The sequence below is a fragment of the Microchirus variegatus genome (assembly GCF_963457635.1).
Source record: "Microchirus variegatus genome assembly, chromosome: 5".
Taxonomy (NCBI): Eukaryota; Metazoa; Chordata; class Actinopteri; order Pleuronectiformes; family Soleidae; genus Microchirus; species Microchirus variegatus.
Window position 1 is genome coordinate 4,708,401 of NC_139806.1, and position 23,740 is coordinate 4,732,140.

A 23,740-nucleotide genomic window follows, 5' to 3' on the forward strand; every position below is an offset into this window, starting at 1 on the left:
TCTGTGCACTTAGGTAGTGACTTAACTTTTTATTCAAAAAAGACCCCAAAAGTATCTTGGAATGTCTTGAAATTGTACACAGTCATAGTCAAGCATGCCCTGAACAAGAATCCGTTGAATATATTTGCATATCTCTTGAAGAATATTTTTAATGAACTTTTGAAAATCAGGAAAGCGATCCATGCACTTGGACATTCCAAGTATGTTGGAATGTCTTGAAATTGTACTCAGTCATAGTCAACGACGCCCTGAACAAGAATCCGTTGAAAATATTTGCATATCGTTTAAGGAATATTTTTAAAGAATTTCTGAAAATCAGGAAAGCGATCCATGCACTTAGGCAGTGACTTAACTTTTTCGTCAAAAAAGACCCCAAAAGTATCTTGGAATGTCTTGAAATTGTACACAGTCATAGTCAAGAATGCCCTTAACAAGAATCCGTTTGAATATATTTGCATATCTCTTGAAGAATATTTTTAATGAATTTTTGAAAATCCGGAGAAGCGATCCATGCACTTGGACATTCCAAGTATGTTGGAATGTCTTGAAATTGTACTCGGTCATAGTCAACGACGCCGTGAACAAGAATCCATTGAAAATATTTGCATATCTCTTAAGGAATATTTTAAATGAATTTTTGAAAATGATGAAAGTCTGTGCACTTAGGCAGTGACTTAACTTTTTATTCAAAAAAGACCCCAAAGGTGTCTTGAAATTGTACACAGTCATAGTCAAGCATGCCCTGAACAAGAATCCGTTGAATATATTTGCATATCTCTTGAAGAATATTTTTAATGAACTTTTGAAATCAGGAAAGCGATCCATGCACTTGGACATTCCAAGTATGTTGGAATGTCTTGAAATTGTACTCAGTCATAGTCAACGACGCCCTGAACAAGAATCCGTTTGAAAAAATTTGCATATCGCTTAAGGAATATTTTTAATGAATTTTTGAAAATCAGGAAAGCGATCCATGCACTTAGGCAGTGACTTAACTTTTTTGTCAAAAAAGACCCCAAAAGTATCTTGGAATGTCTTGAAATTGTACACAGTCATAGTCAAGCATGCCCTGAACAAGAATCCGTTGAATATATTTGCATATCTCTTGAAGAATATTTTTAATGAATTTTTGAAAATCCGAAAAGCGATCCATGCACTTGGACATTCCAAGTATGTTGGAATGTCTTTAAATTGTACTCAGTCATAGTCAACGACGCCCTGAACAAGAATCAATTGAAAATATTTGCATATCTCTTAAGGAATATTTTTAATGAATTTTTGAAAATGAGGAAAGTCTGTGCACTTTGGCAGTGACTTAACTTTTTTGTCAAAAAAGACCCCAAAAGTATCTTGGAATGTCTTGAAATTGTACACAGTCATAGTCAAGCATGCCCTGAACAAGAATCCGTTGAATATATTTGCATATCTCTTGAAGAATATTTTTAATGAACTTTTGAAAATCAGGAAAGCGATCCATGCACTTGGACATTCCAAGTATGTTGGAATGTTTTGAAATTGTACTCAGTCATAGTCAACGACGCCCTGAACAAGAATCCGTTGAAAATATTTGCATATCGCTTAAGGAATATTTTTAATGAATTTTTGAAAATCAGGAAAGCGATCCATGCACTTAGGCAGTGACTTAACTTTTTATTCAAAAAAGACCCCAAAAGTATCTTGGAATGTCTTGAAATTGTACACAGTCATAGTCAAGCATGCCCTGAACAAGAATCCGTTGAATATATTTGCATATCTCTTGAAGAATATTTTTAATGAATTTTTGAAAATCCGAAAAGCGATCCATGCACTTGGACATTCCAAGTATGTTGGAATGTCTTGAAATTGTACTCAGTCATAGTCAACGACGCCCTGAACAAGAATCAATTGAAAATATTTGCATATCTCTTAAGGAATATTTTTAATGAATTTTTGAAAATGAGGAAAGTCTGTGCACTTAGGCAGTGACTTAACTTTTTATTCAAAAAAGACCCCAAAAGTATCTTGGAATGTCTTGAAATTGTACACAGTCATAGTCAAGCATGCCCTGAACAAGAATCCGTTGAATATATTTGCATATCTCTTGAAGAATATTTTTAATGAACTTTTGAAAATCAGGAAAGCGATCCATGCACTTGGACATTCCAAGTATGTTGGAATGTCTTGAAATTGTACACAGTCATAGTCAAGCATGCCCTGAACAAGAATCCGTTGAATATATTTGCATATCTCTTGAAGAATATTTTTAATGAACTTTTGAAAATCAGGAAAGCGATCCATGCACTTGGACATTCCAAGTATGTTGGATTGCCTTGAAATTGTACTCAGTCATAGTCAACGACGCCCTGAACAAGAATCCATTGAAAATATTTGCATATCGCTTAAGGAATATTTTTAATGAATTTTTGAAAATCAGGAAAGCGATCCATGCACTTAGGCAGTGACTTAACTTTTTTGTCAAAAAAGACCCCAAAAGTATCTTGGAATGTCTTGAAATTGTACACAGTCATAGTCAGGCATGCCCTGAACAAGAATCCGTTGAATATATTTGCATATCTCTTGAAGAATATTTTTAATGAATTTTTGAAAATCAGGAAAGCGATCCATGCACTTAGGCAGTGACTTAACTTTTTTGTCAAAAAAGACCCCAAAAGTATCTTGGAATGTCTTGAAATTGTACACAGTCATAGTCAAGCATGCCCTGAACAAGAATATGTTGAATATATTTGCATATCTCTTGAAGAATATTTTTAATTAATTTTTGAAAATCCGAAAAGCGATCCATGCACTTGGACATTCCAAGTATGTTGGAATGTCTTGAAATTGTACTCAGTCATAGTCAACGACGCCCTGAACAAGAATCAATTGAAAATATTTGCATATCTCTTAAGGAATATTTTTAATGAATTTTTGAAAATGAGGAAAGTCTGTGCACTTAGGCAGTGACTTAACTTTTTATTCAAAAAAGACCCCAAAAGTATCTTGGAATGTCTTGAAATTGTACACAGTCATAGTCAAGCATGCCCTGAACAAGAATCCGTTGAATATATTTGCATATCTCTTGAAGAATATTTTTAATGAACTTTTGAAAATCAGGAAAGCGATCCATGCACTTGGACATTCCAAGTATGTTGGAATGTCTTGAAATTGTACTCAGTCATAGTCAACGACGCCCTGAACAAGAATCCGTTGAAAAAATTTGCATATCGCTTAAGGAATATTTTTAATGAATTTTTGAAAATCAGGAAAGCGATCCATGCACTTAGGCAGTGACTTAACTTTTTTGTCAAAAAAGACCCCAAAAGTATCTTGGAATGTCTTGAAATTGTACACAGTCATAGTCAAGCATGCCCTGAACAAGAATCCGTTGAATATATTTGCATATCTCTTGAAGAATATTTTTAATGAATTTTTGAAAATCCGAAAAGCGATCCATGCACTTGGACATTCCAAGTATGTTGGAATGTCTTTAAATTGTACTCAGTCATAGTCAACGACGCCCTGAACAAGAATCAATTGAAAATATTTGCATATCTCTTAAGGAATATTTTTAATGAATTTTTGAAAATGAGGAAAGTCTGTGCACTTTGGCAGTGACTTAACTTTTTTGTCAAAAAAGACCCCAAAAGTATCTTGGAATGTCTTGAAATTGTACACAGTCATAGTCAAGCATGCCCTGAACAAGAATCCGTTGAATATATTTGCATATCTCTTGAAGAATATTTTTAATGAACTTTTGAAAATCAGGAAAGCGATCCATGCACTTGGACATTCCAAGTATGTTGGAATGTTTTGAAATTGTACTCAGTCATAGTCAACGACGCCCTGAACAAGAATCCGTTGAAAATATTTGCATATCGCTTAAGGAATATTTTTAATGAATTTTTGAAAATCAGGAAAGCGATCCATGCACTTAGGCAGTGACTTAACTTTTTATTCAAAAAAGACCCCAAAAGTATCTTGGAATGTCTTGAAATTGTACACAGTCATAGTCAAGCATGCCCTGAACAAGAATCCGTTGAATATATTTGCATATCTCTTGAAGAATATTTTTAATGAATTTTTGAAAATCCGAAAAGCGATCCATGCACTTGGACATTCCAAGTATGTTGGAATGTCTTGAAATTGTACTCAGTCATAGTCAACGACGCCCTGAACAAGAATCAATTGAAAATATTTGCATATCTCTTAAGGAATATTTTTAATGAATTTTTGAAAATGAGGAAAGTCTGTGCACTTAGGCAGTGACTTAACTTTTTATTCAAAAAAGACCCCAAAAGTATCTTGGAATGTCTTGAAATTGTACACAGTCATAGTCAAGCATGCCCTGAACAAGAATCCGTTGAATATATTTGCATATCTCTTGAAGAATATTTTTAATGAACTTTTGAAAATCAGGAAAGCGATCCATGCACTTGGACATTCCAAGTATGTTGGAATGTCTTGAAATTGTACACAGTCATAGTCAAGCATGCCCTGAACAAGAATCCGTTGAATATATTTGCATATCTCTTGAAGAATATTTTTAATGAACTTTTGAAAATCAGGAAAGCGATCCATGCACTTGGACATTCCAAGTATGTTGGATTGCCTTGAAATTGTACTCAGTCATAGTCAACGACGCCCTGAACAAGAATCCATTGAAAATATTTGCATATCGCTTAAGGAATATTTTTAATGAATTTTTGAAAATCAGGAAAGCGATCCATGCACTTAGGCAGTGACTTAACTTTTTTGTCAAAAAAGACCCCAAAAGTATCTTGGAATGTCTTGAAATTGTACACAGTCATAGTCAGGCATGCCCTGAACAAGAATCCGTTGAATATATTTGCATATCTCTTGAAGAATATTTTTAATGAATTTTTGAAAATCAGGAAAGCGATCCATGCACTTAGGCAGTGACTTAACTTTTTTGTCAAAAAAGACCCCAAAAGTATCTTGGAATGTCTTGAAATTGTACACAGTCATAGTCAAGCATGCCCTGAACAAGAATATGTTGAATATATTTGCATATCTCTTGAAGAATATTTTTAATTAATTTTTGAAAATCCGAAAAGCGATCCATGCACTTGGACATTCCAAGTATGTTGGAATGTCTTGAAATTGTACTCAGTCATAGTCAACGACGCCCTGAACAAGAATCAATTGAAAATATTTGCATATCTCTTAAGGAATATTTTTAATGAATTTTTGAAAATGAGGAAAGTCTGTGCACTTAGGCAGTGACTTAACTTTTTATTCAAAAAAGACCCCAAAAGTATCTTGGAATGTCTTGAAATTGTACACAGTCATAGTCAAGCATGCCCTGAACAAGAATCCGTTGAATATATTTGCATATCTCTTGAAGAATATTTTTAATGAACTTTTGAAAATCAGGAAAGCGATCCATGCACTTGGACATTCCAAGTATGTTGGAATGTCTTGAAATTGTACTCAGTCATAGTCAACGACGCCCTGAACAAGAATCCGTTGAAAATATTTGCATATCCTTTAAGGAATATTTTTAAAGAATTTCTGAAAATCAGGAAAGCGATCCATGCACTTAGGCAGTGACTTAACTTTTTCGTCAAAAAAGACCCCAAAAGTATCTTGGAATGTCTTGAAATTGTACACAGTCATAGTCAAGCATGCCCTGAACAAGAATCCGTTGAATATATTTGCATATCTCTTGAAGAATATTTTTAATGAATTTTTGAAAATCCGAAAAGCGATCCATGCACTTGGACATTCCAAGTATGTTGGAATGTCTTGAAATTGTACTCTGTCATAGTCAACGACGCCCTGAACAAGAATCCATTGAAAATATTTGCATATCTCTTAAGGAATATTTTTAATGAATTTTTGAAAATGATGAAAGTCTGTGCACTTAGGCAGTGACTTAACTTTTTATTCAAAAAAGACCCCAAAGGTATCTTGGAATGTCTTGAAATTGTACACAGTCATAGTCAAGCATGCCCTGAACAAGAATCCGTTGAATATATTTGCATATCTCTTGAAGAATATTTTTAATGAACTTTTGAAAATCAGGAAAGCGATCCATGCACTTGGACATTCCAAGTATGTTGGAATGTCTTGAAATTGTACTCAGTCATAGTCAACGACGCCCTGAACAAGAATCCGTTGAAAATATTTGCATATCGCTTAAGGAATATTTTTAATGAATTTTTGAAAATCAGGAAAGCAATCCATGCACTTAGGCAGTGACTTAACTTTTTTGTCAAAAAAGACCCCAAAAGTATCTTGGAATGTCTTGAAATTGTACACAGTCATAGTCAAGCATGCCCTGAACAAGAATCCGTTGAATATATTTGCATATCTCTTGAAGAATATTTTTAATGAATTTTTGAAAATCCGGAAAGCGATCCATGCACTTGGACATTCCAAGTATGTTGGAATGTCTTGAAATTGAACTCGGTCATAGTCAACGACGCCCTGAACAAGAATCCATTGAAAATATTTGCATATCTCTTAAGGAATATTTTTAATGAATTTTTGAAAATGATGAAAGTCTGTGCACTTAGGCAGTGACTTAACTTTTTATTCAAAAAAGACCCCAAAGGTATCTTGGAATGTCTTGAAATTGTACACAGTCATAGTCAAGCATGCCCTGAACAAGAATCCGTTGAATATATTTGCATATCTCTTGAAGAATATTTTGAATGAACTTTTGAAAATCCGGAAAGCGATCCATGCACTTGGACATTCCAAGTATGTTGGAATGTCTTGAAATTGTACTCGGTCATAGTCAACGACGCCCTGAAAAAGAATCCATTTAAAATATTTGCATATCTCTTAAGGAATATTTTTAATGAATTTTTGAAAATGATGAAAGTCTGTGCACTTAGGCAGTGACTTAACTTTTTATTCAAAAAAGACCCCAAAGGTATCTTGGAATGTCTTGAAATTGTACACAGTCATAGTCAAGCATGCCCTGAACAAGAATCCGTTGAATATATTTGCATATCTCTTGAAGAATATTTTTAATGAACTTTTGAAAATCAGGAAAGCGATCCATGCACTTGGACATTCCAAGTATGTTGGATTGCCTTGAAATTGTACTCAGTCATAGTCAACGACGCCCTGAACAAGAATCCATTGAAAATATTTGCATATCGCTTAAGGAATATTTTTAATGAATTTTTGAAAATCAGGAAAGCGATCCATGCACTTAGGCAGTGACTTAACTTTTTTGTCAAAAAAGACCCCAAAAGTATCTTGGAATGTCTTGAAATTGTACACAGTCATAGTCAGGCATGCCCTGAACAAGAATCCGTTGAATATATTTGCATATCTCTTGAAGAATATTTTTAATGAATTTTTGAAAATCAGAAAAGCGATCCATGCACTTGGACATTCCAAGTATGTTGGAATGTCTTGAAATTGTACTCAGTCATAGTCAACGACGCCATGAACAAGAATCAATTGAAAATATTTGCATATCTCTTAAGGAATATTTTTAATGAATTTTTGAAAATGAGGAAAGTCTGTGCACTTAGGCAGTGACTTAACTTTTTATTCAAAAAAGACCCCAAAAGTATCTTGGAATGTCTTGAAATTGTACACAGTCATAGTCAAGCATGCCCTGAACAAGAATCCGTTGAATATATTTGCATATCTCTTGAAGAATATTTTTAATGAACTTTTGAAAATCAGGAAAGCGATCCATGCACTTGGACATTCCAAGTATGTTGGAATGTCTTGAAATTGTACTCAGTCATAGTCAACGACGCCCTGAACAAGAATCCGTTGAAAATATTTGCATATCGTTTAAGGAATATTTTTAAAGAATTTCTGAAAATCAGGAAAGCGATCCATGCACTTAGGCAGTGACTTAACTTTTTTGTCAAAAAAGACCCCAAAAGTATCTTGGAATGTCTTGAAATTGTACACAGTCATAGTCAAGCATGCCCTGAACAAGAATATGTTGAATATATTTGCATATCTCTTGAAGAATATTTTTAATTAATTTTTGAAAATCCGAAAAGCGATCCATGCACTTGGACATTCCAAGTATGTTGGAATGTCTTGAAATTGTACTCAGTCATAGTCAACGACGCCCTGAACAAGAATCAATTGAAAATATTTGCATATCTCTTAAGGAATATTTTTAATGAATTTTTGAAAATGAGGAAAGTCTGTGCACTTAGGCAGTGACTTAACTTTTTATTCAAAAAAGACCCCAAAAGTATCTTGGAATGTCTTGAAATTGTACACAGTCATAGTCAAGCATGCCCTGAACAAGAATCCGTTGAATATATTTGCATATCTCTTGAAGAATATTTTTAATGAACTTTTGAAAATCAGGAAAGCGATCCATGCACTTGGACATTCCAAGTATGTTGGAATGTCTTGAAATTGTACTCAGTCATAGTCAACGACGCCCTGAACAAGAATCCGTTGAAAATATTTGCATATCGTTTAAGGAATATTTTTAAAGAATTTCTGAAAATCAGGAAAGCGATCCATGCACTTAGGCAGTGACTTAACTTTTTCGTCAAAAAAGACCCCAAAAGTATCTTGGAATGTCTTGAAATTGTACACAGTCATAGTCAAGCATGCCCTGAACAAGAATCCGTTGAATATATTTGCATATCTCTTGAAGAATATTTTTAATGAATTTTTGAAAATCCGAAAAGCGATCCATGCACTTGGACATTCCAAGTATGTTGGAATGTCTTGAAATTGTACTCTGTCATAGTCAACGACGCCCTGAACAAGAATCCATTGAAAATATTTGCATATCTCTTAAGGAATATTTTTAATGAATTTTTGAAAATGATGAAAGTCTGTGCACTTAGGCAGTGACTTAACTTTTTATTCAAAAAAGACCCCAAAGGTATCTTGGAATGTCTTGAAATTGTACACAGTCATAGTCAAGCATGCCCTGAACAAGAATCCGTTGAATATATTTGCATATCTCTTGAAGAATATTTTTAATGAACTTTTGAAAATCAGGAAAGCGATCCATGCACTTGGACATTCCAAGTATGTTGGAATGTCTTGAAATTGTACTCAGTCATAGTCAACGACGCCCTGAACAAGAATCCGTTGAAAATATTTGCATATCGTTTAAGGAATATTTTTAAAGAATTTCTGAAAATCAGGAAAGCGATCCATGCACTTAGGCAGTGACTTAACTTTTTCGTCAAAAAAGACCCCAAAAGTATCTTGGAATGTCTTGAAATTGTACACAGTCATAGTCAAGCATGCCCTGAACAAGAATCCGTTGAATATATTTGCATATCTCTTGAAGAATATTTTTAATGAATTTTTGAAAATCCGGAAAGCGATCCATGCACTTGGACATTCCAAGTATGTTGGAATGTCTTGAAATTGTACTCGGTCATAGTCAACGACGCCCTGAACAAGAATCCATTGAAAATATTTGCATATCTCTTAAGGAATATTTTTAATGAATTTTTGAAAATGATGAAAGTCTGTGCACTATGGCAGTGACTTAACTTTTTATTCAAAAAAGACCCCAAAGGTATCTTGGAATGTCTTGAAATTGTACACAGTCATAGTCAAGCATGCCCTGAACAAGAATCCGTTGAATATATTTGCATATCTCTTGAAGAATATTTTTAATGAACTTTTGAAAATCAGGAAAGCGATCCATGCACTTGGACATTCCAAGTATGTTGGAATGTCTTGAAATTGTACTCAGTCATAGTCAACGACGCCCTGAACAAGAATCCGTTGAAAATATTTGCATATCGCTTAAGGAATATTTTTAATGAATTTTTGAAAATCAGGAAAGCGATCCATGCACTTAGGCAGTGACTTAACTTTTTCGTCAAAAAAGACCCCAAAAGTATCCTGGAATGTCTTGAAATTGTACACAGTCATAGTCAAGCATGCCCTGAACAAGAATCCGTTGAATATATTTGCATATCTCTTGAAGAATATTTTTAATGAATTTTTGAAAATCCGAAAAGCGATCCATGCACTTGGACATTCCAAGTATGTTGGAATGTCTTGAAATTGTACTCAGTCATAGTCAACGACGCCCTGAACAAGAATCAATTGAAAATATTTGCATATCTCTTAAGGAATATTTTTAATGAATTTTTGAAAATGAGGAAAGTCTGTGCACTTAGGCAGTGACTTAACTTTTTATTCAAAAAAGATCCCAAAAGTATCTTGGAATGTCTTAATATTGTACACAGTCATAGTCAAGCATGCCCTGAACAAGAATCCGTTGAATATATTTGCATATCTCTTGAAGAATATTTTTAATGAACTTTTGAAAATCAGGAAAGCGATCCATGCACTTGGACATTCCAAGTATGTTGGAATGTCTTGAAATTGTACTCAGTCATAGTCAACAACGCCCTGAACAAGAATCCATTGAAAATATTTGCATATCTCTTAAGGAATATTTTTAATGAATTTTTGAAAATGAGGAAAGTCTGTGCACTTAGGCAGTGACTTAACTTTTTATTCAAAAAAGACCCCAAAAGTATCTTGGAATGTCTTGAAATTGTACACAGTCATAGTCAAGCATGCCCTGAACAAGAATCCGTTGAATATATTTGCATATCTCTTGAAGAATATTTTTAATGAACTTTTGAAAATCAGGAAAGCGATCCATGCACTTGGACATTCCAAGTATGTTGGAATGTTTTGAAATTGTACTCAGTCATAGTCAACGACGCCCTGAACAAGAATCCGTTGAAAATATTTGCATATCGCTTAAGGAATATTTTTAATGAATTTTTGAAAATCAGGAAAGCGATTCATGCACTTAGGCAGTGACTTAACTTTTTATTCAAAAAAGACCCCAAAAGTATCTTGGAATGTCTTGAAATTGTACACAGTCATAGTCAACGACGCCCTGAACAAGAATCCGATGAATATATTTGCATATCTCTTAAGGAATATTTTTAATGAATTTTTGAAAATGAGGAAAGTCTGTGCACTTCGGCAGTGACTTAACTTTTTATTCAAAAAAGACCCCAAAAGTATCTTGGAATGTCTTGAAATTGTACACAGTCATAGTCAAGCATGCCCTGAACAAGAATCCGTTGAATATATTTGCATATCTCTTGAAGAATATTTTTAATGAACTTTTGAAAATCAGGAAAGCGATCCATGCATTTGGACATTCCAAGTATGTTGGAATGTCTTGAAATTGTACTCAGTCATAGTCAACGACGCCCTGAACAAGAATCCGTTGAAAATATTTGCATATCGCTTAAGGAATATTTTTAATGAATTTTTGAAAATCAGGAAAGCGATCCATGCACTTAGGTAGTGACTTAACTTTTTCGTCAAAAAAGACCCCAAAGGTATCTTGGAATGTCTTGAAATTGTACACAGTCATAGTCAAGCATGCCCTGAACAAGAATCCGTTGAATATATTTGCATATCTCTTGAAGAATATTTTTAATGAACTTTTGAAAATCAGGAAAGCGATCCATGCACTTGGACATTCCAAGTATGTTGGAATGTCTTGAAATTGTACTCAGTCATAGTCAACGACGCCCTGAACAAGAATCCGTTGAAAATATTTGCATATCGCTTAAGGAATATTTTTAATTAATTTTTGAAAATCAGGAAAGCGATCCATGCACTTAGGCAGTGACTTAACTTTTTATTCAAAAAACACCCCAAAAGTATCTTGGAATGTCTTGAAATTGTACACAGTCATAGTCAAGCATGCCCTGAACAAGAATCCGTTGAATATATTTGCATATCTCTTGAAGAATATTTTTAATGAATTTTTGAAAATCCGAAAAGCGATCCATGCACTTGGACATTCCAAGTATGTTGGAATGTCTTGAAATTGTACTCAGTCATAGTCAACGACGCCCTGAACAAGAATCAATTGAAAATATTTGCATATCTCTTAAGGAATATTTTTAATGAATTTTTGAAAATGAGGAAAGTCTGTGCACTTCGGCAGTGACTTAACTTTTTATTCAAAAAAGACCCCAAAAGTATCTTGGAATGTCTTGAAATTGTACACAGTCATAGTCAAGCATGCCCTGAACAAGAATCCGTTGAATATATTTGCATATCTCTTGAAGAATATTTTTAATGAACTTTTGAAAATCAGGAAAGCGATCCATGCACTTGGACATTCCAAGTATGTTGGAATGTCTTGAAATTGTACTCAGTCATAGTCAACGACGCCCTGAACAAGAATCCGTTGAAAATATTTGCATATCGCTTAAGGAATATTTTTAATGAATTTTTGAAAATCAGGAAAGCGATCCATGCACTTAGGCAGTGACTTAACTTTTTCGTCAAAAAAGACCCCAAAAGTATCTTGGAATGTCTTGAAATTGTACACAGTCATAGTCAAGCATGCCCTGAACAAGAATCCGTTGAATATATTTGCATATCTCTTGAAGAATATTTTTAATGAATTTTTGAAAATCCGGAAAGCGATCCATGCACTTGGACATTCCAAGTATGTTGGAATGTCTTGAAATTGTACACAGTCATAGTCAACGACGCCCTGAACAAGAATCCGTTGAAAATATTTGCATATCGCTTAAGGAATATTTTTAATGAATTTTTGAAAATCAGGAAAGCGATCCATGCACTTGGACATTCCAAGTATGTTGGAATGTCTTGAAATTGTACTCAGTCATAGTCAACGACGCCCTGAACAAGAATCCGTTGAAAACATTTGCATATCGCTTAAGGAATATTTTTAATGAATTTTTGAAAATCAGGAAAGCGATCCATGCACTTAGGCAGTGACTTAACTTTTTTGTCAAAAAAGACCCCAAAAGTATCTTGGAATGTCTTGAAATTGTACACAGTCATAGTCAAGCATGCCCTGAACAAGAATCCGTTGAATATATTTGCATATCTCTTGAAGAATATTTTTAATGAATTTTTGAAAATCCGAAAAGCGATCCATGCACTTGGACATTCCAAGTATGTTGGAATGTCTTGAAATTGTACTCAGTCATAGTCAACGACGCCCTGAACAAGAATCAATTGAAAATATTTGCATATCTCTTAAGGAATATTTTTAATGAATTTTTGAAAATGAGGAAAGTCTGTGCACTTAGGTAGTGACTTAACTTTTTATTCAAAAAAGACCCCAAAAGTATCTTGGAATGTCTTGAAATTGTACACAGTCATAGTCAAGCATGCCCTGAACAAGAATCCGTTGAATATATTTGCATATCTCTTGAAGAATATTTTTAATGAACTTTTGAAAATCAGGAAAGCGATCCATGCACTTGGACATTCCAAGTATGTTGGAATGTCTTGAAATTGTACTCAGTCATAGTCAACGACGCCCTGAACAAGAATCCGTTGAAAATATTTGCATATCGTTTAAGGAATATTTTTAAAGAATTTCTGAAAATCAGGAAAGCGATCCATGCACTTAGGCAGTGACTTAACTTTTTCGTCAAAAAAGACTCCAAAAGTATCTTGGAATGTCTTGAAATTGTACACAGTCATAGTCAAGAATGCCCTTAACAAGAATCCGTTGAATATATTTGCATATCTCTTGAAGAATATTTTTAATGAATTTTTGAAAATCCGGAAAGCGATCCATGCACTTGGACATTCCAAGTATGTTGGAATGTCTTGAAATTGTACTCGGTCATAGTCAACGACGCCGTGAACAAGAATCCATTGAAAATATTTGCATATCTCTTAAGGAATATTTTAAATGAATTTTTGAAAATGATGAAAGTCTGTGCACTTAGGCAGTGACTTAACTTTTTATTCAAAAAAGACCCCAAAGGTGTCTTGAAATTGTACACAGTCATAGTCAAGCATGCCCTGAACAAGAATCCGTTGAATATATTTGCATATCTCTTGAAGAATATTTTTAATGAACTTTTGAAAATCAGGAAAGCGATCCATGCACTTGGACATTCCAAGTATGTTGGAATGTCTTGAAATTGTACTCAGTCATAGTCAACGACGCCCTGAACAAGAATCCGTTGAAAAAATTTGCATATCGCTTAAGGAATATTTTTAATGAATTTTTGAAAATCAGGAAAGCGATCCATGCACTTAGGCAGTGACTTAACTTTTTTGTCAAAAAAGACCCCAAAAGTATCTTGGAATGTCTTGAAATTGTACACAGTCATAGTCAAGCATGCCCTGAACAAGAATCCGTTGAATATATTTGCATATCTCTTGAAGAATATTTTTAATGAATTTTTGAAAATCCGAAAAGCGATCCATGCACTTGGACATTCCAAGTATGTTGGAATGTCTTTAAATTGTACTCAGTCATAGTCAACGACGCCCTGAACAAGAATCAATTGAAAATATTTGCATATCTCTTAAGGAATATTTTTAATGAATTTTTGAAAATGAGGAAAGTCTGTGCACTTTGGCAGTGACTTAACTTTTTTGTCAAAAAAGACCCCAAAAGTATCTTGGAATGTCTTGAAATTGTACACAGTCATAGTCAAGCATGCCCTGAACAAGAATCCGTTGAATATATTTGCATATCTCTTGAAGAATATTTTTAATGAACTTTTGAAAATCAGGAAAGCGATCCATGCACTTGGACATTCCAAGTATGTTGGAATGTTTTGAAATTGTACTCAGTCATAGTCAACGACGCCCTGAACAAGAATCCGTTGAAAATATTTGCATATCGCTTAAGGAATATTTTTAATGAATTTTTGAAAATCAGGAAAGCGATCCATGCACTTAGGCAGTGACTTAACTTTTTATTCAAAAAAGACCCCAAAAGTATCTTGGAATGTCTTGAAATTGTACACAGTCATAGTCAAGCATGCCCTGAACAAGAATCCGTTGAATATATTTGCATATCTCTTGAAGAATATTTTTAATGAATTTTTGAAAATCCGAAAAGCGATCCATGCACTTGGACATTCCAAGTATGTTGGAATGTCTTGAAATTGTACTCAGTCATAGTCAACGACGCCCTGAACAAGAATCAATTGAAAATATTTGCATATCTCTTAAGGAATATTTTTAATGAATTTTTGAAAATGAGGAAAGTCTGTGCACTTAGGCAGTGACTTAACTTTTTATTCAAAAAAGACCCCAAAAGTATCTTGGAATGTCTTGAAATTGTACACAGTCATAGTCAAGCATGCCCTGAACAAGAATCCGTTGAATATATTTGCATATCTCTTGAAGAATATTTTTAATGAACTTTTGAAAATCAGGAAAGCGATCCATGCACTTGGACATTCCAAGTATGTTGGAATGTTTTGAAATTGTACTCAGTCATAGTCAACGACGCCCTGAACAAGAATCCGTTGAAAATATTTGCATATCGCTTAAGGAATATTTTTAATGAATTTTTGAAAATCAGGAAAGCGATCCATGCACTTAGGCAGTGACTTAACTTTTTATTCAAAAAAGACCCCAAAAGTATCTTGGAATGTCTTGAAATTGTACACAGTCATAGTCAAGCATGCCCTGAACAAGAATCCGTTGAATATATTTGCATATCTCTTGAAGAATATTTTTAATGAATTTTTGAAAATCCGAAAAGCGATCCATGCACTTGGACATTCCAAGTATGTTGGAATGTCTTGAAATTGTACTCAGTCATAGTCAACGACGCCCTGAACAAGAATCAATTGAAAATATTTGCATATCTCTTAAGGAATATTTTTAATGAATTTTTGAAAATGAGGAAAGTCTGTGCACTTAGGCAGTGACTTAACTTTTTATTCAAAAAAGACCCCAAAAGTATCTTGGAATGTCTTGAAATTGTACACAGTCATAGTCAAGCATGCCCTGAACAAGAATCCGTTGAATATATTTGCATATCTCTTGAAGAATATTTTTAATGAACTTTTGAAAATCAGGAAAGCGATCCATGCACTTGGACATTCCAAGTATGTTGGAATGTCTTGAAATTGTACACAGTCATAGTCAAGCATGCCCTGAACAAGAATCCGTTGAATATATTTGCATATCTCTTGAAGAATATTTTTAATGAATTTTTGAAAATCCGAAAAGCGATCCATGCACTTGGACATTCCAAGTATGTTGGAATGTCTTGAAATTGTACTCAGTCATAGTCAACGACGCCCTGAACAAGAATCAATTGAAAATATTTGCATATCTCTTAAGGAATATTTTTAATGAATTGTTGAAAATGAGGAAAGTCTGTGCACTTAGGCAGTGACTTAACTTTTTATTAAAAAAAGACCCCAAAAGTATCTTGGAATGTCTTGAAATTGTACACAGTCATAGTCAAGCATGCCCTGAACAAGAATCCGTTGAATATATTTGCATATCTCTTGAAGAATATTTTTAATGAACTTTTGAAAATCAGGAAAGCGATCCATGCACTTGGACATTCCAAGTATGTTGGAATGTCTTGAAATTGTACTCAGTCATAGTCAACTACGCCCTGAACAAGAATCCGTTGAAAATATTTGCATATCGTTTAAGGAATATTTTTAAAGAATTTCTGAAAATCAGGAAAGCGATCCATGCACTTAGGCAGTGACTTAACTTTTTCGTCAAAAAAGACCCCAAAAGTATCTTGGAATGTCTTGAAATTGTACAGTCATAGTCAAGCATGCCCTGAACAAGAATCCGTTGAATATGTTTGCATATCTCTTGAAGAATATTTTTAATGAACTTTTGAAAATCAGGAAAGCGATTCATGCACTTGGACATTCCAAGTATGTTGGAATGTCTTGAAATTGTACTCAGTCATAGTCAACGACGCCCTGAACAAGAATCCGTTGAAAATATTTGCATATCGCTTAAGGAATATTTTTAATGAATTTTTGAAAATGAGGAAAGCGATCCATGCACTTAGGCAGTGACTTAACTTTTTTGTCAAAAAAGACCCCAAAAGTATCTTGGAATGTCTTGAAATTGTACACAGTCATAGTCAAGCATGCCCTGAACAAGAATCCGTTGAATATATTTGCATATCTCTTGAAGAATATTTTTAATGAACTTTTGAAAATCAGGAAAGCGATCCATGCACTTGGACATTCCAAGTATGTTGGAATGTTTTGAAATTGTACTCAGTCATAGTCAACGACGCCCTGAACAAGAATCCGTTGAAAATATTTGCATATCGCTTAAGGAATATTTTTAATGAATTTTTGAAAATCAGGAAAGCGATCCATGCACTTAGGCAGTGACTTAACTTTTTATTCAAAAAAGACCCCAAAAGTATCTTGGAATGTCTTGAAATTGTACACAGTCATAGTCAAGCATGCCCTGAACAAGAATCCGTTGAATATATTTGCATATCTCTTGAAGAATATTTTTAATGAATTTTTGAAAATCCGAAAAGCGATCCATGCACTTGGACATTCCAAGTATGTTGGAATGTTTTGAAATTGTACTCAGTCATAGTCAACGACGCCCTGAACAAGAATCCGTTGAAAATATTTGCATATCGCTTAAGGAATATTTTTAATGAATTTTTGAAAATCAGGAAAGCGATCCATGCACTTAGGCAGTGACTTAACTTTTTATTCAAAAAAGACCCCAAAAGTATCTTGGAATGTCTTGAAATTGTACACAGTCATAGTCAAGCATGCCCTGAACAAGAATCCGTTGAATATATTTGCATATCTCTTGAAGAATATTTTTAATGAATTTTTGAAAATCCGAAAAGCGATCCATGCACTTGGACATTCCAAGTATGTTGGAATGTCTTGAAATTGTACTCAGTCATAGTCAACGACGCCCTGAACAAGAATCAATTGAAAATATTTGCATATCTCTTAAGGAATATTTTTAATGAATTTTTGAAAATGAGGAAAGTCTGTGCACTTAGGCAGTGACTTAACTTTTTATTCAAAAAAGACCCCAAAAGTATCTTGGAATGTCTTGAAATTGTACACAGTCATAGTCAAGCATGCCCTGAACAAGAATCCGTTGAATATATTTGCATATCTCTTGAAGAATATTTTTAATGAACTTTTGAAAATCAGGAAAGCGATCCATGCACTTGGACATTCCAAGTATGTTGGAATGTCTTGAAATTGTACACAGTCATAGTCAAGCATGCCCTGAACAAGAATCCGTTGAATATATTTGCATATCTCTTGAAGAATATTTTTAATGAATTTTTGAAAATCCGAAAAGCGATCCATGCACTTGGACATTCCAAGTATGTTGGAATGTCTTGAAATTGTACTCAGTCATAGTCAACGACGCCCTGAACAAGAATCAATTGAAAATATTTGCATATCTCTTAAGGAATATTTTTAATGAATTGTTGAAAATGAGGAAAGTCTGTGCACTTAGGCAGTGACTTAACTTTTTATTAAAAAAAGACCCCAAAAGTATCTTGGAATGTCTTGAAATTGTACACAGTCATAGTCAAGCATGCCCTGAACAAGAATCCGTTGAATATATTTGCATATCTCTTGAAGAATATTTTTAATGAACTTTTGAAAATCAGGAAAGCGATCCATGCACTTGGACATTCCAAGTATGTTGGAATGTCTTGAAATTGTACTCAGTCATAGTCAACTACGCCCTGAACAAGAATCCGTTGAAAATATTTGCATATCGTTTAAGGAATATTTTTAAAGAATTTCTGAAAATCAGGAAAGCGATCCATGCACTTAGGCAGTGACTTAACTTTTTCGTCAAAAAAGACCCCAAAAGTATCTTGGAATGTCTTGAAATTGTACACAGTCATAGTCAAGAATGCCCTGGACAAGAATCCGTTGAATATATTTGCATATCTCTTGAAGAATATTTTTAATGAATTTTTGAAAATCCGGAAAGCGATCCATGCACTTGGACATTCCAAGTATGTTGGAATGTCTTGAAATTGTACTCGGTCATAGTCAACGACGCCCTGAACAAGAATCCATTGAAAATATTTGCATATCTCTTAAGGAATATTTTTAATGAATTTTTGAAAATGATGAAAGTCTGTGCACTTAGGCAGTGACTTAACTTTTTATTCAAAAAAGACCCCAAAGGTATCTTGGAATGTCTTGAAATTGTACACAGTCATAGTCAAGCATGCCCGGAACAAGAATCCGTTGAATATATTTGCATATCTCTTGAAGAATATTTTTAATGAACTTTTGAAAATCAGGAAAGCGATCCATGCACTTGGACATTCCAAGTATGTTGGAATGTCTTGAAATTGTACTCAGTCATAGTCAACGACGCCCTGAACAAGAATCCGTTGAAAATATTTGCATATCGCTTAAGGAATATTTTTAATGAATTTTTGAAAATCAGGAAAGCGATCCATGCACTTAGGCAGTGACTTAACTTTTTTGTCAAAAAAGACCCCAAAAGTATCTTGGAATGTCTTGAAATTGTACACAGTCATAGTCAAGCATGCCCTGAACAAGAATCCGTTGAATATATTTGCATATCTCTTGAAGAATATTTTTAATGAATTTTTGAAAATCCGAAAAGCGATCCATGCACTTGGACATTCCAAGTATGTTGGAATGTCTTGAAATTGTACTCGGTCATAGTCAACGACGCCCTGAACAAGAATCCATTGAAAATATTTGCATATCTCTTAAGGAATATTTTTAATGAATTTTTGAAAATGATGAAAGTCTGTGCACTTAGGCAGTGACTTAACTTTTTATCCAAAAAAGACCCCAAAGGTATCTTGGAATGTCTTGAAATTGTACACAGTCATAGTCAAGCATGCCCTGAACAAGAATCCGTTGAATATATTTGCATATCTCTTGAAGAATATTTTTAATGAACTTTTGAAAATCAGGAAAGCGATCCATGCACTTGGACATTCCAAGTATGTTGGAATGTCTTGAAATTGTACTCAGTCATAGTCAACGACGCCCTGAACAAGAATCCGTTGAAAATATTTGCATATCGCTTAAGGAATATTTTTAATGAATTTTTGAAAATCAGGAAAGCGATCCATGCACTTAGGCAGTGACTTAACTTTTTTGTCAAAAAAGACCCCAAAAGTATCTTGGAATGTCTTGAAATTGTACACAGTCATAGTCAAGCATGCCCTGAACAAGAATCCGTTGAATATATTTGCATATCTCTTGAAGAATATTTTTAATGAATTTTTGAAAATCCGAAAAGCGATCCATGCACTTGGACATTCCAAGTATGTTGGAATGTCTTTAAATTGTACTCAGTCATAGTCAACGACGCCCTGAACAAGAATCAATTGAAAATATTTGCATATCTCTTAAGGAATCTTTTTAATGAATTTTTGAAAATGAGGAAAGTCTGTGCACTTAGGCAGTGACTTAACTTTTTATTCAAAAAGACCCCAAAAGTATCTTGGAATGTCTTGAAATTGTACACAGTCATAGTCAAGCATGCCCTGAACAAGAATCCGTTGAATATATTTGCATATCTCTTGAAGAATATTTTTAATGAACTTTTGAAAATCAGGAAAGCGATCCATGCACTTGGACATTCCAAGTATGTTGGAATGTTTTGAAATTGTACTCAGTCATAGTCAACGATGCCCTGAACAAGAATCCTTTGAAAATATTTGCATATCGCTTAAGGAATATTTTTAATGAATTTTTGAAAATCAGGAAAGCGATCCATGCACTTAGGCAGTGACTTAACTTTTTATTCAAAAAAGACCCCAAAAGTATCTTGGAATGTCTTGAAATTGTACAGTCATAGTCAAGCATGCCCTGAACAAGAATCCGTTGAATATATTTGCATATCTCTTGAAGAATATTTTTAATGAACTTTTGAAAATCAGGAAAGCGATTCATGCACTTGGACATTCCAAGTATGTTGGAATGTCTTGAAATTGTACTCAGTCATAGTCAACGACGCCCTGAACAAGAATCCGTTGAAAATATTTGCATATCGCTTAAGGAATATTTTTAATGAATTTTTGAAAATCAGGAAAGCGATCCATGCACTTAGGCAGTGACTTAACTTTTTTGTCAAAAAAGACCCCAAAAGTATCTTGGAATGTCTTGAAATTGTACACAGTCATAGTCAAGCATGCCCTGAACAAGAATCCGTTGAATATATTTGCATATCTCTTGAAGAATATTTTTAATGAATTTTTGAAAATCCGAAAAGCGATCCATGCACTTGGACATTCCAAGTATGTTGGAATGTCTTGAAATTGTACTCAGTCATAGTCAACGACGCCCTGAACAAGAATCAATTGAAAATATTTGCATATCTCTAAAGGAATATTTTTAATGAATTTTTGAAAATGAGGAAAGTCTGTGCACTTAGGCAGTGACTTAACTTTTTATTCAAAAAAGACCCCAAAAGTATCTTGGAATGTCTTGAAATTGTACACAGTCATAGTCAAGCATGCCCTGAACAAGAATCCGTTGAATATATTTGCATATCTCTTGAAGAATATTTTTAATGAACTTTTGAAAATCAGGAAAGCGATCCATGCACTTGGACATTCCAAGTATGTTGGAATGTCTTGAAATTGTACTCAGTCATAGTCAACGACGCCCTGAACAAGAATCCGTTGAAAATATTTGCATATCGTTTAAGGAATATTTTTAAAGAATTTCTGAAAATCAGGAATGCGATCCATGCACTTAGGCAGTGACTTAAAGGGATACTTCACTGATTAGCATGTGGCTTTGTATTGCTAGAAAAGCATTATTATTTTTTAGAAGTTTTGCTGTCCTCCCTCATTTTTCCCCTCATTTTACAATAAAAGCGTTTGTGTAATCCTCCTCTGACGCGTTATGACGCGTAACGCGTCATATCGCGTCAGAGGAGGATTGCGCAACGTCGAGATTAGAACTACAATATTAGGTTCTGCACTTTTTTGACTCACCCACAGGGGGACGAGACTTCCCAGAATAGACGAGACTTCATTCCCAGAATGAAAACACAGTGTCCGCCCTCTTTGCTAAAAGCTACCACCGGCTCTCGCTCTCTTTAATTTGGCCTTGTAAACTCAGAAGACAATGACAGAATGTAGTTTTCAAACTGATATGGCTGCGAGGGAAAGGACCTGCTTTTTGGCGTTGCCCGCGGCCGGAACCGGGTACCTGGAGAACTTTTTCTGGGCACTTGAATGTGCCGCCGCGGGCTCTGGCTGCCGCAGCGGAGCGAAGCTGCACACACTTCGGCCTGGCACTGGCCGGACCTGGAGCAGCTCGCTCCAACTCGGCCGGGCGGGCAACGGGGGTAGCGGGCGCCGGTCCGGTGGATGAAGGAAACGGGATAAACGGCCGCCTCAATATAAAGTGAGTATTTTTTTTTTTACCACCGCATTTATCCATGTTTATATGTGACGCCAGCTGAACTAACGTTAGCATATTTACAGTTCATTTACATGTAAGAACAGATACTTCGATTCGCTAACGCTATAATCATTGTTTTACAGACAGTCATATCACCTAACACCTTACCATCACTGGAGTGGATCCACAGACTGGGGAAAGACGATCGTCTTGTTTTACCTGCCTGTGTTGTTGAGAAGAACATACGCAGCTCCTGAAAACAGTACTGTCTATGAAGACTGTTGATAATAAGTCTGATTTTTCTTTTTATGACTATTAATATTAAAAATCTAAATTCATATATGTTGTGGTTTATTTTCTAGCCCTTAGTGTTCCTCTATTACAGTATTATTAGATGAAAAGTGATTTAATTTGGAGAAAAGGGTTGATAAACATTTCAGAATTAATAAAATCAGTAACTATTCAGCCTCCTTCCTCAAGTCTTTACTTTACAAAAATGTACAAATGCATGCAGGGTGTGAAGGTGAAAAAAAATAACTTTATTATTCACAAAGGAAAATGTTTTACCATCATATTCAAGAGTACACATTAAAAATAATCAAGGAGCCATATCTAAAATCATGTCTAACACAATATGCAAACAAAAAATAAATAATGAAACATGTAGAGCGGTGTCAGAATCTGATGTGGGACAGCTGGAGGAGTCACAGTGGTGAAGAGGAGCAGAGCTGGATGCTGTGAAGAGTTTCTCCAAGACTTGATTAAACCAGGCTTCAGCTGTAAAGGACAAGGAATATAATTACACATAAAATATGAACGAAGATTTTACTTCTTTTCAGGAAAACAAACATTTCAGCTAAATATACCAACTGGGTGAGCTGTGAGCATTATACTGTTGTCTATATAGGCGTCTTGAACAAACATGAACAACAATAAAACATTTGAATAACACTGACATTATTCTCCAGCGAAAGCAAGGTGACTTTACTTTGCTAACAGAATACGTGTATATAACGTGTGTGTAATTATCTATCAAACGTTAAGTTTACAAAGTTGTTGCTTCACTGCCGACAACTATATCACATCGAATACTATGATCAGAAATAGAATGGCATGTTATCGCCAGTCTTACCTCTCAGTTACGTCTTCCTGCTGGAACTGTAGACTGTGAACCCCGCTAGCTTCCAGGTTTTTTTCTTTCGATTTCTTCACTCCAAACAAGCTTAGCATAGCTTAGCTTTCAAGCTTCAGCACCGCTCTGAATCTCTGACCGGCAAATAATGGGAACTTACTGCTTGTCCTTTCCTTGTTTTTACTGCACGTCCCGATATAATTTAGCACAGTAGAGAACAATCCTGTGTAACCTGCAGGTCCGTTATGTATCCGGAATGTATATGTAGCTTTTCCCCTCGGGGATTTGTGTCCGTGTATCACGCTGTCTGCTAATGGACGCGTCTGTGTCTCTCGGGAGCAACAATGGCGGCGTGTGAACTCTCGCTGGAAACGAGCGCTGTGCATTCTGGGAGTTGGTGTCTTTCGTGTACATGAGCGATAAATACATTTTTCTGCTTTTCTCAGCCAAGAAGGCACTTGCTTCAAATATTATTTCACATTTATACTACATAGATGACCTA

General features: G+C 34.7%; 1 long non-coding RNA gene across 1 annotated transcript; it reads left to right on the forward strand.

The window, feature by feature from the left end:
- The first annotated feature begins 21,770 nt into the window (after positions 1-21,770).
- LOC310927701 lies at positions 21,771-22,444 on the forward strand. Its single transcript, XR_014592829.1, has 2 exons — positions 21,771-22,109; positions 22,250-22,444. It is a non-coding gene; the product is annotated as an uncharacterized lncRNA (long non-coding RNA).
- The last annotated feature ends 1,296 nt before the right edge of the window (positions 22,445-23,740 follow it).